This window comes from Balaenoptera borealis (genome assembly GCF_965194805.1).
Source record: "Balaenoptera borealis genome assembly, chromosome: 3".
In the NCBI taxonomy this organism is placed as follows: domain Eukaryota; kingdom Metazoa; phylum Chordata; class Mammalia; order Artiodactyla; family Balaenopteridae; genus Balaenoptera; species Balaenoptera borealis.
The window spans coordinates 127,390,556-127,410,523 of NC_138866.1; positions in this window are offsets into that span (position 1 = coordinate 127,390,556).

Genomic DNA, 19,968 nt, shown 5'->3' on the forward strand with positions numbered 1-19,968 from the left:
TAACAAGGCCATCCATGACAACTTGATAAGTATAAGCATTGCGTTAATCCATAGGTAATTCCAAATAAAGAAAATTACTAGGACAGAATCTACTTAACATGATACAACTTCCTGCACACAACCACACACACACACACACACACACACACACATACCCCTTCCCCAGAATAGGAGGTAAAATCTTCAAATAATGTTTACTCTTCTACATATCCCATAACAAATAGTATAATGTAAAATTAACAATAGTTAAATATATGATATAAAGTCAATACATCTCATATTGCATGAAAAGGGAATAAGAGAAGCATTAAAAAAGATATTTAATATATGTATATATACACAGAAACATATTTATAACAAAATAGGGAGAAAATACAATTATAGTCTTCATTTTTATAAATGGTCACAAGTTCAAAGCTGGATTTATAATTACCTTCTGCTACTACGCATTCTGTATTTCCTTTGCATCAGAAAGCACCTGAGATACTGTTGGGGTGATTCAAACCTTCATTCATGATGGGTCTGGGTTATTACTAGTTCTGCTCTGATTAGGATGTTGTAGTTTCCCATTAATCTTAATGGGAATTGTAATACTAAGAGACACCTAACGGAGATTCTGTATTCCAGACATACTCTTCATCACCTCCTTTATGAAATAGTTTCCCAATCTCCCTTTGGAATTCACAAAAATTCTTTGCTTGACCAAACTTTGGTCAAGCTCTTGAACCTTTCCCTAGACCCATCTGTGCACTTTCTTGTAAAATCCTTAGCATGAACCCTGATAACTCAGTTTTGCAAGATGTTTCATCCTCCATGTCTGATCACCCTCCATATCTAATTAGGTTTCTCATCTTCACCATTCACAAAGTGACCTCTGATCCACCTTGCCTGTCTTCAGCAAGAATCCTGTTAGGTTGGTTTAGCCATTTCCCCCTTTACTCTTGATGTTTCCTCTTATATTATTTCATATGACTCCTACCAGTCCTCAGCTGTAAATTCTGACTCGCCAATGCTGTATTTGGAATTGAGCCTAGTTCTATACTGAGGTCTTGTCCTCTATTGCAGTAGTCCTGAATAAATTCTGTTTTTACCAATTTAACTACTCCCTACCTATGTATTGTCTGTGACATTTATGGTGTTACTACTCACACGAGATAAAATTCATCACTGGTCCCTTGGGCCCCACACTGAGGACCTTAATAAGCACCTTTGAAGGCTTTGTCTTTACTGCTGACTGATTGGTTGGTGATCCACTGGATTCCTAAACCATTGCTCCAGATAAATATCCTTTGAAGATGGTAAGAACAGATTTTCAATTCTTAAGATTTTGAATATACTCTAGAATCTGGGTTAGAGTCCCAGACAAACAGAGGCAGGTTTAGAGTATCAGATTTCTCTGTTCATAAGCATGATGTTACCATTAACTAAGAACATGGGAGTTTCTCAGTGTACTTAAAACCTTCTTCTTGAACCCTTTACTTTCCTTCTTATTGTCATGATTTTACTAACGATAACTGGAACTTCAATGGCCCCTTTGGGAAACTTTGATCTTCCTAAACTGGTTACTCTAAAACTTCTCTCTTCCCATCACAGTTGTTCACTCTTCCCCCTTTTACAGCTTTAGATCTTTCCTCCAGTTTCATTTAATCTTTTGCTATGTCCCCCTTCTTCAATCCCCTACCTTCTCCTTCTGTCCACCATGTGAGACACTTCCACCTTAGATCCTTACCTCCCTAAAGTCACTTAAATTTTAGGCCACCTACTCTTCATTGAGGGCTCTGAAGGGAATAAAGAAACTCCAAGAGCAATGAACCAAAGATAATAAATGAACAAAGGGCTATTTGCAAACAGAACTGGTTGTTTCATCCACTCAGTGGGTTTTGGACATATCCAGACAGTTGCTAGATATATCCTCAGTCACTGGGCCAAAATGGAGTCTACAGCCTCCACTAGATTACATACCAGGACAAAAGAAAATCTTAAAAGTCTCCCCCAGAAATACTGATAAATAGTTAACCTTAAATTACCCCATTTGCCAGAATCACAATTCAGGTAAAACTATAAAGTGGAGATAAACCAGGGAATTTTATGACAATTTTTACTGACCCATGGCTAAAATTTTAGGGTAAAAGCTATAAGACATTGTTTTCATGTGTCTGTATGTTCACATAGGTTTATGTATGCATGTATTACCAATTTATTTCATAAAATCACTTTGGCAAGATCTGTACAGATTGGCTTAGAGATATGTAAGTGTTTCTATAATTAAGTATTCCTAAAACTATCAGAAATGTAGAAATAAATCCAATTATTTAAAGTTATATAATCTGAGACCATCTTTGGTAAATAAAGCTAGTTTTTTAACTTGTTGGTAAAATTAAAACAGGCACATCTTCAGAGTTGCCAGCATTAAATATAAGGTAGACATATATTTCTTTCTACCTAGATTTATCTGTCAAACAAGCTTAAGTTATCTCTCCTAGGTGGTAATAATTATAAAACTATAAATCCAACCTAAAAATGTACAATAAATTGAATTGCTGGATGCATGTCAAGAATGGGATTTTTAAAAGAAAAAAACAAAGTGAGAGGTACCATATGTTTATTTTTTAAAGTTCTGGGTTTCTGTGATTTTGGGGATGGAGCGGTACATGCTATATTTGCCGACTTGAAAAATAACTTAGGATGATGGCTAGATTTGTTTAACTCAAATATTTCTGTAATCAATTTAACTATAATTTTAAGAACAAGTGATTTGAATATATGTAAGTGGGATAAAAGTTTATAAATGTATCTTTAAACAATAAATGTTTTCTTATAGGTCTACACAAAAATAGTTCCACAGGCGTTTTAGTAACTTGAAACTTTATATACTAAACTAAGATAAATAATAGATATCCAATGAATATCTAGATCATTCGCAAATAAAAAAATTGAAACACAAATTGCTGAACAATAAGTTGATGTACTTTTGGAATCACTTTTTATACAATATGGAGAAGGTAAATATATTTGACCTGTTAATAAACATGAGAAATTATATTATGAAAATGCATATACAGAAAAAATTCTCAACAAAATATTAGTAAACTGAATCCAACACATAAAAAGGTTCATACACCATAATCAAGTTGGATTTATACCAGGATCACAAGAATAGTTCAACATAGGAAAATCAATCAATGTGATATACCACATCAACAAAAGAAAAAGCAAAAAATTACATGAACATCTCAATAAATGCAGAAAAAGCATTTGATAAAATTCAACATCCATTCATGTTTAAACCCCTTAGGAAAGTGGGTATAGAGGGAACATATCTCAACATAATAAAATCTATTTATGACAAACCCACAGCCAATATAATACTCAATGGTGAAATGCTGAAAGACTTCCCACAAAAATCTGGAACAAGACAAGGATGCCCACTCTCACCACTTCTATTCAACATAGTACTGGGTGTCCTAGCCATACCAAGCAGACAAGAAAAAGAAAGAAAATGTATTTAAATTGGAAATCAGAGGTAAAATTGTCATTTTATGCAGATGACATGATACTATATGTGAAAACCCTAAAGACTCCACACAGAAACAACTAGAACTGATAAACAAATTTAGCAAGGTACCAGGATACAAGATTAACATACAGAAATCAGATTCATTTCTTTACACCAATAATGAAATATCAGAAATAGAAAGTAAAAAAAAAAAAGTCCTTTCTAAAATCTAATCAAAAAGAATAAAACCTGTTAGGTTAGGAATAAACCTGACCAAGGATATGAAAGACTTATTTGCTGAGAACTATAATACATTGATAAAGGAAATTAAAGAGGATTCAAAGAAATAGAAAGATATCTCATGCTCTTGGATTGTAAGAATTAATATTGTTGGGACTTCCCTGGTAGCACAGTGGTTAAGAATCTGCCTGCCAATGCAGGGGACACAGGTTCGAGCCCTGGTCTGGGAAGATCCCACATGCTGTAGAGCAACTAAACCTGTGCAGCACAACTACTGAACCTGTGCTCTAGAGCCCACGAGTCACAACTACTGAGCCTGCATACCACAACTACTGAAGCCCACATGCCTAGAGCCCATGCTCCACAACAAAGAGAAGCCACCACAATGAGAAGCCCATGCACCACAACAAAGGGTAGCTCCCACTTGCCACAATTAGAGAAAAGCCTGCACTCAGCAATGAAGACCCAACACAGCCAAAAATAAATACATAAATTTATTTTTTAAAAAGAACTAATATTGTTAAAATGGCCAAAACAATCTACAGATTTAATGTGATCTCTATCAAATTACCCTTGATATTTTTAACAGAACTAGAACAAATAATCTAAAAATTTATATGGAACCATAAAAGACCCAGAATTGCCAAAGCAATCCTGAGGGAAAAAACAAAACAAAACAAAAAACAAAGCAGGAGGTATAACCCTCCCAGACTTCAAACAATACTGCAAAACTACAGTAATCAGAGCAGTGTGGTATTGGCACAAAAACAGATATATGGATCAATGGAACAGAATAGAGAGCCCAGAAATAAACCCACACACCTATGGTCACTTAATTTTTGACAGAGGAGGCAAGAATATACAATGGAGAAAACACAGTCTCTTCAGCAAGTGGTGTTGGGAAACCTGGAAAGCTGCAGGTAAATCAATGAAGATAGAACACTCCCTCACACCATACACAAAAATAAACTCAAAATGGCTTAAAGACTTAAATATAAGATATGACACCATAAAATCCTAAAACAAAACAAAGGCAAAACATTCTCTGACATAAATTGTACCAATGTTTATTTAGGTCAGTCTTCCAAGGCAATAGAAATAAAAGCAAAAATAAACAAATGGGACCTAAGCAAACTTATAAGCTTTTGCACAGCAAAGGAAACCATAAGCAAAATGAAAACACAACCTATGGACTGGGAGAAAATATTTGCAAAGGATGAGGCTGAGAAGGGCTTAACTTCCAAAATATGCAAACAACCCACACAGCTCAATAACAAAAAGTCAAACAATACAATTGAAAAATGGACAGAAGACCTAAATAGACATTACTCCAAAGAAGACATACAGATGGCCAACAGGCACATGAAAAGAAGCTCAATATTGCTAATTATTAGAGAAATGTAAATCAAAGCCACAATGAGGTATCACGTCACTCCAGTCAAAATGGCCATCAAGATTTTCAGATCTTGGAAAATGGCGGAAGAGTAAGACGCGGAGATCACCTTCCTTCCCACAGATACAGTAGAAATACATCTACACGGGGAACTGCTCCTACAGAACACCCACTGAATGCTGGCAGAAGACATCAGACTTCCCAGAAGGCAAGAAACTCCCCACGTACTTGGGTAGGGCAAAAGAAAAAAGAAATAACAGAGACAAAAGAATAGGGACGGGACCTGCACCAATGGGAAGGAGCCGTGAAGGAGGAAAGGTTTTCACACACTAGGAAGCCCCTTCGTGGGCGGAGACTGCGGGTGGCAGAGGGGGGAAGCTTCGGAGCCACGGAGGAGAGCACAGCCACAGGGGTGCGGAGGGCAAAGTGGAGAGATTCCCGCACAGAGGCGCGGCGCTGATCAGCACTCACCAGCCTGAGAGGCTTGTCTGCTCACCCGCCGGGGCGGGTGGGGCAGGGAGCCGAGGCTCAGGCTTTGGTCGGATCGCAGGGAGAGGACTGGGGTTGGCGGCATGAACACAGCCTGAAGGGGATAGCGCACCACAGCGAGCCGGAAGGGAGCCCGGGAAAAAGTCTGCAGCTGCCGAAGAGGCAAGAGACTTTTTCTTCCCTCTTTGTTTCCTGGTGCATGAGGATAGCGGATTCAGAGCACCGCCTAAACGAACTCCAGAGATGGGCGCAAGCCGGGGCTATCATCGCGGACCCCACAGCAACAGGGGCGCAGAGGGAAAAGCGGAGAGATTCCTGCACAGAGGATCAGTGCCGACCAGCACTCACCAGCCCGAGAGGCTTGTCTGCTCACCCGCCTGGGTGGGCAGGGGCTGGGAGCTGAGGCTCGGGCTTCAGTCAGATCGCAGGGAGAGGACTGGGGTTGGTGGTGTGAGCACAGCCTGAAGGGGTTAGCGGACCACAGCTAGCCAGGAGGGAGCCCGGGAAAAAGTCTGCAGCTGCCGAAGAGGCAAGAGACTTTTTCTTGCCTCTTTGTTTCATGGCGCGCAAGGAGAGGGGATTCAGAGCGCCGCCTAAACGAACTGCAGAGACGGGAGCGAGCTGCTGCTATCAGCGCAGACTCCATAGACAGGCGTGAGAAGCTAAGGCTGCTGCTGCCGCCACCAAAAAGCCTGTGTGTGAGCACAGGTCACTCTCCACACCGCCCCTCCCAGGAGCCTGTGCAGCCCGCCACGGCCAGGCTCCCGTGATCCGGGAACAACTTCCCCAGGAGAATGCACGGCGCGCCTTGGGCTGGTGCAACGTCACACCGGCCTCTGCCGCCACAGGATCACCCCGCATCCGTATCCTTCCCTCCCCCCTGCCCGAGTGAGCCAGAGCCCACAAAGCAGCTGCTCCTTTAACCCCGTTCTGTCTGGGCGGGGAACAGACGCCCTCAGGCAACCTACACGCAGAGGCGGGTCCAAATGCAAAGCTGAACCCCGGGAGCTGTGCGAACAAAGAAGAGAAAGGGAAATCTCTCCCAGCAGCCTCAGAAGCAGCGGATTAAAACTCCACAAACAACTTGATGTGCCTGCATCTGTTGAATACCTGAATAGACAACGAATCATCCCAAATTCAGGAGGTGGACTTTGGGAACAGGATATATTAACTTTTCCTCTTTTCCTTTTTTTGTGAGTGTATATGTGTATGCTCTGGGTGAGATTTTGTCTGTATACCTTTGCTTTATAATAGCTTTATTTTATTTCATTTTATTTTATACTCTTTGTTTCTTTCTTTCTATTCTTTCTCCCTTTACTCTGAGCCGTGTGGATGAAAGGCTCTTGGTGCTCCAGCCAGGCATTAGGGCTGTGACTCTGAGGTGGGAAAGCCAAATTCAGGACACTGGTCCACAAGAGACATCCCAGCTCCACGTAATACCAAACGGCAAAAATCTCTCAGAGATGTCCATCTCAACATCAAGACCCAGCTTCACTCAACGACCAGCAAGCTACAGTGCTGGACACCCTATGCCAAACAACTAGCAAGACAGGAACACAATGCCACCCATTAGCAGAGAGGCTGCCTAAAATCATAATAAGGCCACAGACACCCCAAAACACACCACCAGACGTGGACATGCCCACCAGAAAGACAAGATCCAGCCTCATCCACCAGAACTCAGGCACTACTTCCCTCCACCAGGAAGCCTACACAACCCACTGAACCAACCTTAGCCACTGGGGACAGATACCAAAAACAACGGGAACTACGAACCTGCAGCCTCTGAAAAGGAGACCCCAAACACAGTCAGATAAGCAAAATGAGAAGACAGAAAAACACACAGCAGATGAAGGAACAGGGTCAAAACACACCAGACCTAACAAATGAAGAGGAAATAGGTAGTCTACCTGAAAACGAATTCAGAATAATGATAGTAAGAATGATCCAAAATCTGGGAAATAGAATAGACAAAATGCAAGAAACATTTAACAAGGACGTAGAAGAACTAAAGAGGAACCAAGCAATGACGAAAAGCACAATAAATGAAATTAAAAATACTCTAGATGGGATCAATAGCAGAATAACTGAGGCAGAAGAACGGATAAGTGACCTGGAAGATAAAACGGTGGAAAGAACTACTGCAGAGCAGGATAAAGAAAAAAGAATGAAAAGAACTGAGGACAGTCTCAGAGACCTCTGGGACAACATTAAATGCACCAGTATTCGAATTATAGGGGTCCCAGAAGAAGAAGAGAAAAAGAAAGGGACTGAGAAAATATTTGAAGAGATTATAGTTGAAAACTTCCCTAATATGGGAAAGGAAATAGTTAATCAGGTCCTGGAAGCACAGAGAATCCTATACAGGATAAATCCAAGGAGAAACACGACAAGACACATATTGATCAAACTATCAAAAATTAAATATAAAGAAAACATATTAAAAGCAACAAGGGAAAAACAACAAATAACGCACAAGGGAATCCCCATAAGGTTAACAGCTGATCTTTCAGCAGAAACTCTGCAAGCCAGAAGGGAGTGGCAGGATATACTTAAAGTGATGAAGGAGAAAACCCTACAACCAAGATGACTCTACCCAGCAAGGATCTCATTTAGATGTGATGGAGAAATTAAAACTTTTACAGACAAGCAAAAGCTGAGAGAGTTCAGCACCACCAAACCAGCTTTACAACAAATGCTAAAGGAACTTCTATAGGCAAGAAACACAAGAGAAGGAAAACACCTACAATAACAAACCCAAAACATTTAAGAAAATGGGAATAGGAACATACATATCGATAATTACCTTGAATGGAAATGGATTAAATGCTCCCACCAAAAGACACAGACTGGCTGAATGGATACAAAAACAAGACCCATATATATGCTGTCTACAAGAGACCCACTTCAGACCTAGAGACACATACAGACTGAATGTGAGGGGATGGAAAAAGATATTCCATGCAAATGGAAATCAAAAGAAAGCTGGACTAGAAATTCTCATTTCAGACAAAATAGACTTTAAAATAAAGACTATTACAAGAGACAAAGAAGGACACTATATAATGATCAAGAGATCGATCCAAGAGGAAGGTATAACAGTGGTAAATATTTATGCACGCAACATAGGAGCACCTCAATACATAAGGCAAATACTAACAGCCATAAAAGGGGAAATTGACAGCAACACAATCATAGTAGGGGACTTTAACACCCCACTTTCACCAATGGACAGATCATCCAAAATGAAAATAAATAAGGAAACACAAGCTTTAAATGATACATTAAACAAGATGGACTTAATTGATATTTATAGGACATTCCACCCAAAAACAACAGAATACACATTTTTCTCAAGTGTTCATGGAACATTTTCCAGGATAGATCATATCTTGGGTCACAAATCAAGCCTTGGTAAATTTTAGAAAATTTAAATAGTATCAAGTATCTTTTCCGACCACAACGCTATGAGACTAGATATCAATTACAGGAAAAGATGTGTAAAAATTACAAACACATGGAGGCTACACAATACACTACTTAATAACGAAGTGATCACTGAAGAAATCAAAGGGGAAATCAAAAAATACCTAGAAACAAATGACAATGGAGATACGACGACCCAAAACCTATGGGACGCAGCAAAAGCAGTGCTAAGAGGGAAGTTTATAGCAATACAAGCCTACCTCAAGAAACAGGAAACATCTCGAATAAACAACCTAACCTTGCACCTAAAGCAATTAGAGAAAGAAGAACAAAAAAACCCCAAAGCTAGCAGAAGGAAAGAAATCATAAAGATCAGGTCAGAAATAAATGGAAAAGAAATGAAGGAAACAATAGCAAAAATCAATGAAACTAAAAGCTGGTTCTTTGAGAAGATAAACAAAATTGATAAACCATTAGCCAGACTCATCAAGAGAAAAAGGGAGAAGACTCAAATCAATAGAATTAGAAATGAAAAAGGAGAAGTAACCACTGACACTGCAGAAATACAAAAGATCATGAGAGATTACTACAAGCAACTCTATGCCAATAAAATGGACAACCTGAAAGAAATGGAGAGATTCTTAGAAATGCACAAACTGCCGAGACTGAACCAGGAAGAAATAGAAAATATGAACAGACCAATCACAAGCACTGAAATTGAAACTGTGATTAAAAACCTTCCAACAAACAAAAGCCCAGGACCAGATGGCTTCACAGGTGAATTCTATCAAACATTTAGAGAAGAGCTAACACCTATCCTTCTCAAACTCTTCCAAAATATTGCAGAGGGAGGAACACTCCCAAACTCATTCTACGAGGCCACCATCACCCTGATACCAAAACCAGACAAAGATGTCACAAAGAAAGAAAACTACAGGCCAATATCACTGATGAACATAGATGCAAAAATCCTCAACAAAATACTAGTAAACAGAATCCAACAACACATTAAAAGGATCATACACCATGATCAAGTGGGGTTTATCCCAGGAATGCAAGGATTCTTCAATATACGCAAATCAATCAATGTGATACACCATATTAACAAATTGAAGGAGAAAAACCATATGATCATCTCAATAGATGCAGAGAAAGCTTTCAACAAAATTCAACACCCATTTATGATAAAAGCCCTGCAGAAAGTAGGCACAGAGGGAACTTTCCTCAACATAATAAAGGCCATATATGACAAACCCACAGCCAACATTGTCCTCAATGGTGAAAAACTGAAACCATTTCCTCTAAGATCAGGAACAAGACAAGGTTGCCCACTCTCACCACTATTATTCAACATAGTTTTGGAAGTGTTAGCCACAGCAATCAGAGAAGACAAAGAAATAAAAGGAATCCAAATCGGAAAAGAAGAAGTAAAGCTGTCACTATTTGCAGATGACATGATACTATACATAGAGAATCCTAAAGATGCTACCAGAAAACTCCTAGAGCTAATCAATGAATTTGGTAAAGTAGCAAGATACAAAATTAATGCACAGAAATCTCTTGCATTTCTATACACTAATGACGAAAAATCTGAAAGTGAAATTAAGAAACACTCCCGTTTACCATTGCAACAAAAAGAATAAAATATTTAGGAATAAACCTAGCTAAGGAGACAAAAGACCTGTATGCAGAGAATTAAAAGACACTGATGAAAGAAATTAAAGATGATACAAATAGATGGAGAGATATACCATGTTCTTGGATTGGAAGAATCAACATTGTGAAAATGACACTACCACCCAAAGCAATCTACAGATTCAATGCAATCCCTATCAAACTACCACTGGCATTTTTCACAGAACTAGAACAAAAAATTTCACAATTTGTATGGAAACACAAAAGACCCCGAATAGCCAAAGCAATATTGAGAACGAAAAATGGAGCTGGAGGAATCAGGCTCCCTGACTTCAGACTATATTACAAAGCTATAGCAATCAAGACAGTTTGGTACTGGCACAAAAACAGAAATATAGATCAATGGAACAGGATAAAAAGCCCAGAGATAAACCCACGCACATATGGTCACCTTTTCTTTGATAAAGGAGGCACGCATATACAGTGGAGAAAAGACAGCCTCTTCAATAAGTGGTGCTGGGAAAATTGGACACATACATGTAAAAGTATGAAATTAGAATACTCCCTGACACCATACACAAAAATAAACTCAAAATGGATTAAAGACCTAAGTGTAAGGCCAGACACTATCAAACTCTTAGAGGAAAACATAGGCAGAGCACTCTATGACATAAATCACAGCAAGATCCTTTTTGACCCAGCTCCTAGAGAAATGGAAATAAAAACAAAAATAAACAAATGGGACCTAATGAAACTTAAAAGCTTTTGCACAGCAAAGGAAACCATAAATAAGACCAAAAGACAACCCTAAGAATGGGAGAAACTATTTGCAAATGAAGCAACTGACAAAGGATTAATCTCCAAGATTTACAAGCAGCTCATGCAGCTCAATAACAAAAAAACGAACAACCCAATCCAAAAATGGGCAGAAGACCTAAATAGACATTTCTCCAAAGAAGATATACAGATTGCCAACAGACACATGAAAGAATGCTCAACATCATTAATCATTAGAGAAATGCAAATCAAAACTACAATGAGATATCATCTCACACCGGTCAGAATGGCCATCATCAAAAAATCTAGAAACAATAAATGCTGGAGAGGGTGTGGGGAAAAGGGAACACTCTTGCACTGTTGGTGGGAATGTAAATTGATACAGCCACTATGGAGAACAGTATGGAGGTTCCTTAAAAAACTACAAATAGAACTACCATATGACCCAGCAATCCCACTACTGGGCATATACCCTGAGAAAACCATAATTCAAAAAGAGTCATGTACCAAAATATTCATTGCAGCTTTATTTATAATAGCCAGAACATGGAAGCAACCTAAGTGTCCATCATCGGATGAATGGATAAAGAAGATGTGGCACATATATACAATGGAATATTACTCAGCCATAAAAAGAAATGAAATGGAGGTATTTGTAGTGAGGTGGATGGAGTTAGAGTCTGTCATACAGAGTGAAGTAAGTCAGAAAGAGAAAAACAAATACAGTGTGCTAACACATATATATATGGAATCTAAGGGAAAATAAAGGTCATGAAGAACCTAGTGGCAAGACGGGAATAAAGACACAGACTTACTAGAGAATGGACTTGAGGATATGGGTAGGGGGAGGGGTAAGATGTGACAGGGTGAGAGAGTGGCATAGACATATATACACTACTAAATGTAAAATAGATAGCTAGTGGGAAGCAACCGCATAGCACAGGGAGATCAGCTTGGTGCTTTGTGACCACCTAGAGGGGTTGAATAGGGAGGGTGGGAGGGAGGGAGATGCAAGAGGGAAGAGATATGGGAACATATGTACATGTACAACTGATCCACTTTGTTATAAAGCAGAAACTAACACACCATAAATTAATTATAATTATAATTATAAAAATTATAAATTTATAAATAAATTATAAATTGCTCTATAATTGTAAAGCAATTATACTCCAATAAAGATGTTTAAAAATAAAAAAAATGGCCATCAATAAAACGTCTATGAATAATAAATGCTGGAGAGGTAGTGGATAAAAGAGAACCCTCCTACACTGTTAGTGAAATTGTAAGTTGGTGCAGCACTATGGAAAAATGTATGGAGTTTCCTTAAAAGAAATAAAAATAGAGTTACCATATTATCTACCAATCTCATTCCCAGGCATATATTCAGAGAAATCTCTAATTCAAAAAGATACATGCATCTCAATGTTCATAGCAGCACTATTTACAATAGCCAAGACATGCAAGCAAAGTAAATGTCCATCGACAGATGAATGGATAAAGAAGATGCTTAGATAGATAGATAGATAGATAATAGATAGATAGATAGATAGATAGATAGATAGATAGATAGATAGATAGATAGATAGATAGAAAAAATAGATATAATGGAATGCTACTCGGCCATATAAAAAGAATGAAATAATATCATTTGCAGCAACATGAACCTAGAGATTGTCATACTAACTGAAGTAAGTCATACAGAGAAAGACAAATATATGCTATCACTTATATATGAAATCTAAAATATGACATAAATGAACTTATTTACAAAAGAGAAACAAACAGAAACAGACCCACAGACATAGAAAACAAGCTTATGGTTACCAAATGTAAAAGGGGGTAGGGGAGGAATAAATTAGGAGTTTGGGATTAACAGATAAAAACTACTATATGTAAAATAGATGAACAACAAGGTCCTACTGTATAGCACAAAGAACTATATTCAATATCTTGTAATAACGTATAATGGAAAAAATATGAAAAGTATATATATATATGCAAAATTAACATATAATATATACGTATATATTATATATGTGAACCACATTGCTGTATACCAGAAACTAACACAACATTGTAAATCAACTATACTTCAATTTAAAAATTCATATACATATAGAAAAATATAAAATGATGTATTCATAAATCTACTACAGAATGATAGTATATGACAGCTTAAAGTTGGTTACATCTTACATTTCTCTATAAAAATAAAGGTGTCTAGTGGTTACAAGTTCTAATCAATATATGTAATGACATACTGTGACTAATAAAGTTAAAGAAAAAAACCTGTGTGCAAGAAATGAAAGATGTGTTTTTGATAAGAAAATGGATAACGAATATCTTTGTTAGGGACAATAAGAGAGTCATTTCGATATAGAGTAGAAAATTGGTTGTTCAAGATTGAGAAAGATAAGGAAGTAGGAAAAAAATGAATGGACACTTTTAAAATTTTGTACAAAATTTGTGAGAAGGGAATTTTGGAAAAGGAATCTTGTCTAGCTGGATCTGGCTAAGATTAGATGGATATATTTATAATGTTTTTCTTAATTGGCCCAAGAATATTATAATGATGCAAAATAGGAGTTTAGTTCTGTCTATCTACTGATGCAAAACATTTTTCAGAGATTATTAGATGTCTCTTATTAGAAATTGTGTTAAAAAAAATTTTTTTTTTTCTTTACCTTTCAAGGAATCAGCCTGGGAAACCAAGATTTTGTATCTTTAAATAATTTCCTGTACTTCATGTTGCCTTTATCAGGTCTTTAAGCACTTAAGAAAGTGTTAACAAAGATGAAACAATTCTTTTTCTCCCTAACTATCTTCCAGAATTTGAATACTCTTAGTGAATATTGTTATTTCAAGGAAATATATTTATTTGCAGATATAAATATAATCTATATATTAGATTATGTTATAAATATAATTTATAATATATAAATATATTAGCAGATTCAATAGAACCTGTTATCCTTGTAACAGGACATAATTGGAAACATTGACTATATTACCAAAGTGTTGACTGGAATGTCATATTTGAGAATGATGTGCATTGAATCAAACATGACCAGATAGATTTAAGTGACTTAAGGGGCTAATGCCGATAATGTTCCCTTTGGAAAACTGGCTTTAACCTGGCTAAATATGTTCCCCATTTTAGAGGTAAGGATGGCATCTTAATGGTAGGCCCTGGAAGCACAGGGCCTACCATTAAGATGCCTGGAACCACGGGATATTTGGGGGAACTCAAGACAGAGGAATTTGCTTAAATCTGTAAGTATTGCCAGCAAAAGCTAGTGCTAAGTGATGTGCTCGGCTTCCTAGCCTAAAGAGGGTTTTTAAAGCCTAACCTGAGATTCCTTAAGAAAAGTTCCAGCATGCAAATTCAAAATACCAATGTGGCCAATCATTGTCCTTGCTGCCTTAGGTAAATAATTAGGCAAAGTTTAGTAACACTAGACTTATTTTGAAAACAAATTCATCTGACTTTGTTTCTCTCAAATAAAAAAATGTGGTGATTATAGAGAGAAAAATTATGTCTCAATGAAAAACTCTAATGTACCCTTACGGGTTCAGGCCTACATATTTTGCCAGTCTTTGATAAACCTGAATTCCTCTAGTATTATCCAATCTCTGGCTACAAGTCACCAAATTAATGTTTCCATTTACTTAAACTGACTTGGAATCAATGAGAAATAAACGGGTGGGATAAGGAGGACGGGAGGGAGGTTCAAGAGGAAGGGGATATGGAGATATTTGTATACTTACAGCTGATTCACTTTGTTGTACAACAGAAACTAACACAACATTGTAAAGCAATTATACTCCAATAAAGATTTTAAAAAATTTTTTTAAAAACTGCCCATTTCCCAATCCCTGCAAGTTGAATCTGCACGACTTGATATAAACTTCATGGAAATATCTACAACAGATAACAAATGGGCACCCTTTGTGCAAGCTTCTGTATGAGCCACTCAAAATTTCACCAGAACACCTATGCCATCACCACAGACACTCAAAGTGCAAACCAGTAATATCATGTATTCTTTCTGCTGTCCTCATTCCACCATCTAATGATGATTTGATGCCCAAATCTAGACATCTTCTCCACTGGATGCCCTCTAGAATCAGAAAATGAATTTTAACTTTTATTCTTGGGTTTAATTTTCATAGAAACTCCCCTAATTAAACGCCTGACATCTAACACCAAATAGCATATCCTCCTCTGTCAAGTCTCAACAGATTATTTCAGCTGGTCCTTAATGAACAAAGAAAACCAAACAAGAAATGGGCTTATATTGTTTAAGGAAAGAATATCCCCTCTTTCCTTTGAACAATAGAAGGCTGACAAAGTTTCTTTCTTGACCAAATTTTATCACACTCTTGACCTTCTCCTAGGCCCACCTGTGTACCCCCTTGTAAAATCCTTAGGAAGAACCCTACTAAGTCATGTAGAAGAAATATACCATCCTCTTTGCTGATTACCCTTGGTATGTGATGGAGCTTCTCACCCTACACCATCCACCAGGTGTTGTCTGATAAGGCTGGCTTGTCTTCAGCAAGAATCCTGTTAGGTTGTTTTTGCCAAAATCCCCTTATACTTGATGTTTCATCTTATTAGTCTTTCATTCACTGACCACCATCAGGCTACTCAGCTATAAATACACAATTGCCTGTGATGTATTCAGATTCAGATTTGAGCCCCCTTCAATACTGAGGTTTTTTTCCACCTATTGCAATAGTTATGGAAAACAATTGTTTTTTCTACTTTAACGCATCTGCAAGCAGATTGGACACAAGGAGTGATGAATGGAATCCCATGATGCTGAGCCCATGGATAACTTCATCCTGCCACCATGGTCATTTTTTTGATCCCATTCAGCAGTTAGAGGATTGGCTAGGAAAGAAACTGAAACCTATCCATGTGATTACTGAAATCATCTACTGAGGTGGCCTTAGTGATCATTCACATGGAACACAAATATTTTCATGTATATTTACATATTGACAGAGGTTTATCCATATACTTTTCCCCCAAAGTTTATTGTTACCAATTTTCCAATCATGTTTCTTTCAAACCCCTGACTAACCATTGGTAACAACACGTGAATCAACATATAATCAAATATCTGGTCACTTAGGTCAGCAAACAGGTACATTGCTCAAAGTTCTGCCCATTAAGAGAATTTCCATTCACCATTGTCCCTCTAGGATAACCCAGAGAGTGGCTGTAGTGCTGCAGCTGTCCAGATTCAGGTTGTGCCTGTATATTGTGCAGAACCATCTATAAACCAGGTTTTAGATATTTCCTCTTTCTCTTTAACTAATAGAGAGAACTCCCCATTATGGGCTATGTGTAGGCTGAGAATGGTAAGGCAATATAGCAGCGATAGGGACCATATTCACTCGTGACAATGTTTCATGTAACTTATTTGTGTTTTCTTTGTGGGCCTGGACACATACCACCCATTTGATGATGGAGATTTGCTGTCCAGGGCCAACTTTATGACTTGGTGGGTCAGATAACATTCAATCATAATAGGGAGCATAGGACACATGGGAACTTAGTGGCCTATTGTCAAGTATTCAGTCTTATAAACCCAGTAGCAAGCCTGGAGCTGTTTCTCAAAAGTGAGTAGGTATCTTTGCATGATATCAATACTTAGCTCAAAATCCTAAATGTTTGTGATGCCATTCACTTACAGGGGCTGCCAAAGTCCCAAACAGCATCTCTATTTGCCAGTAAAACTTTATGAACCATTGCGTGTGCTGGAATATATGGCCAGCATTCTGGAATGTTTGCAGAGCCTTCTCTGGTTCTTGGCCTCATTCAACACTAGCGTCTTTGGAGGGCACTAGATAAAGGGGATATAATAACACCCTTAGATAAAAAATATTTTTTCTCCAAAATCCAAAGAAGCTCATCAGACATTAAGCCTGTTTCTTAACTGCATGAGGACCAGAAGCAACAACTTATCCTTAACCTTAAAGGGGATGTCTGAACATACCCCAACCCAGACCACAGGACCCTAGAAATTTCACTGAGGTAGAAGACCCTTGAATTTTAACCAGATTAAATGACACTCTCTGCCACATAAATCTCTTACCAATATGTCTCGAGTAGTTATTATTCTTGCTCACTAGGTCTAATCAGCATAACAGTCAATGTAATGGACCAGTGTAATATTTTGTGTAAGGGAAGGGTAATCAAGATCTCTTCAAACTAAATCATGACATAGTGCTGGAGACTTGAGATACCCCTGAAGTAAGATAATGGAGTTGTATTGCTTGCCTTGCCATCTGAGAGAAGTCAGCTATAAGTGAGCCTTCTGGACATTTATGGAGAAAAAGACATTTGCTAGATCAATAACTGCATACCAAGTACCAGGTGATATGTAAATTTACTCAAGCACTGGCACAGCAGCTACAGTTAGAGTAACTACTAGGTCAAGCTTGCAAAAACCCACTATCGTTCTCCAAGATGCATTTGTCTTTTGTACACCTAAATAGAAGCGTTGAATGAGGATGTGGTAGGAACAATACCCCTGCATCTCGCAAGTCCTTCCATGATGACATGAATATCTGCAATACTTCCAGGAATTAGTATTGCTTTGGATTTACTATTATCTTAGGTAGAGGCAGTTTTAATGCCCTTCATGTTGCCTTCCTCACCATAATAACCCTCATTCTGCAGGTCAAGAAGCCAATGAAAATATTATGCCATGTGCTAGTTATCTCTATTCCAATTATGAATTCTAAAACTGGGAATATAACAACAAGATCAGCCTAGTGACCACAGGGACCACTGTAAGATCATCTTAAGCTAAAAACCAGAGATCATCTGACACTCAAAAGCTCCGAGTTTGAATGGAGGGCCACAGTAACATTTTGGGTTTCCTAGAAACTATGTCAGTTCAGTTCAGTGTACATGAAAGTTCTGATTATTTTCTTTCTGCCATTACATATACCTCCACCAAATGCTGTAGGTCCCTTTGGGGAAATCTAGAGAAAGATTAACATGATAAACTTTTGGTACTGTACTAGGGTCTTTCCTCAATGGGACATGGACTCTCCTTCATTGAAATAATATCTGGGTCTGTAAACTGAGTCAATTCTGGGAATTGATTAATTGGCCCTGACTCTCATTTTCATGATTCAAGTTAGACTATAGTTCACTTGCCCTACATATCAAGGAAGAATTTAGTAGGCTTTCTATTTCTTTCACTTCTAGGAATATTATGTATAACTAGGCCATAAGTCTGTGCAATTCAGAATATTCTGATTGCTGCTTTGACCCTGAAACTAAGCCTACTTTGCCTTCAGTAGATAAGCAAAGCCACCTTATCACTGCCACCAAAGGATCCAACTACTCCTGTCACATTTAGATTTTCCAATTGAGTGGCTGTGGTTCTCATTCTAAGTTCTGGCCTAAAGAGAAGAACATCATGGACTCTTCAAAGATATTGGAACTCCACTCACTAATTTATTTCACAAAGTATTGGTGAAAGATGTGTCTTCTACACCTTCCACTGTGAATTAGTAGGTCTTAAATCCCAAATCCACTTTAACATTCTAATGTTCCTAAGCTTTGGAAAATCTCCCTTTTTATTAAACCAAGGGAAATTGGACATATCTGTTTAACTTAAGGTGGCCCAATTTTTGATCCATCTTTCAGCCAACCAATCCCCCAAAATAATATATCCCTTTTTATCTCTCTGAGATGCAATATTAAATGCTTAGTGGCTCCATAGCAATAAATTTGGCCTAATTCAACTTTATGTAACTTCTATTATCCAACAGCTTTAATATCCTTTCCCTCACACATTCCCCCAAATTCTGATTGTATAAATTTTAAAACTCAAGCAGTTCTTTTGAAGTGCAATGCAACTCCTCATAGTCTCACTTTGTACCACACCTTTGGGGGCCTCGAATCTATTCATAGGTGGCAACTGTCTCAGAGGAGACCATTACTTTTTTCTCAGGCAATGTAAGGTCAACCCCCTCAGATTGAGGTGGAAAAGCTGATACCACTGTGAGTTAGGAGTGTGCTATCATTTGGGTGGGGATACCACTATAACTGTGGTTGACAAGGCCACTTTTGCTTGGGTTAAAGAAACCACTTCCATGGACAAAGAGGACTCATAATAATTTAGGGACTAAATGTCCCTGGCTTCATCAGGGTCTTCTGACAAGTACCCATCCGATTTGCAGGATCCCATTCTTTTCGAGTCAATGTCCTCACTCTAAGAGTAGACACCCTTTGAGCCTGGGATTTCAACCTGCCAAATTCAGCCAATTGAAATTTAATTTTCAGCAATTTCAGCCCTGCCTGGAGATGAGTCTCCCTTGGGCACACCTAGAATTTCTTAGGATATTTTTGCAATGTTTGAGATGAGAATTTCGGATTCTTTAGCTCATGATTTTCTTTGACCATTTTGGCCAACTCCATTAGAAGGAACCAACCAACTGTTTGTATCCTTTAGTTTTCAAAAATATGTTAGAAGTTATC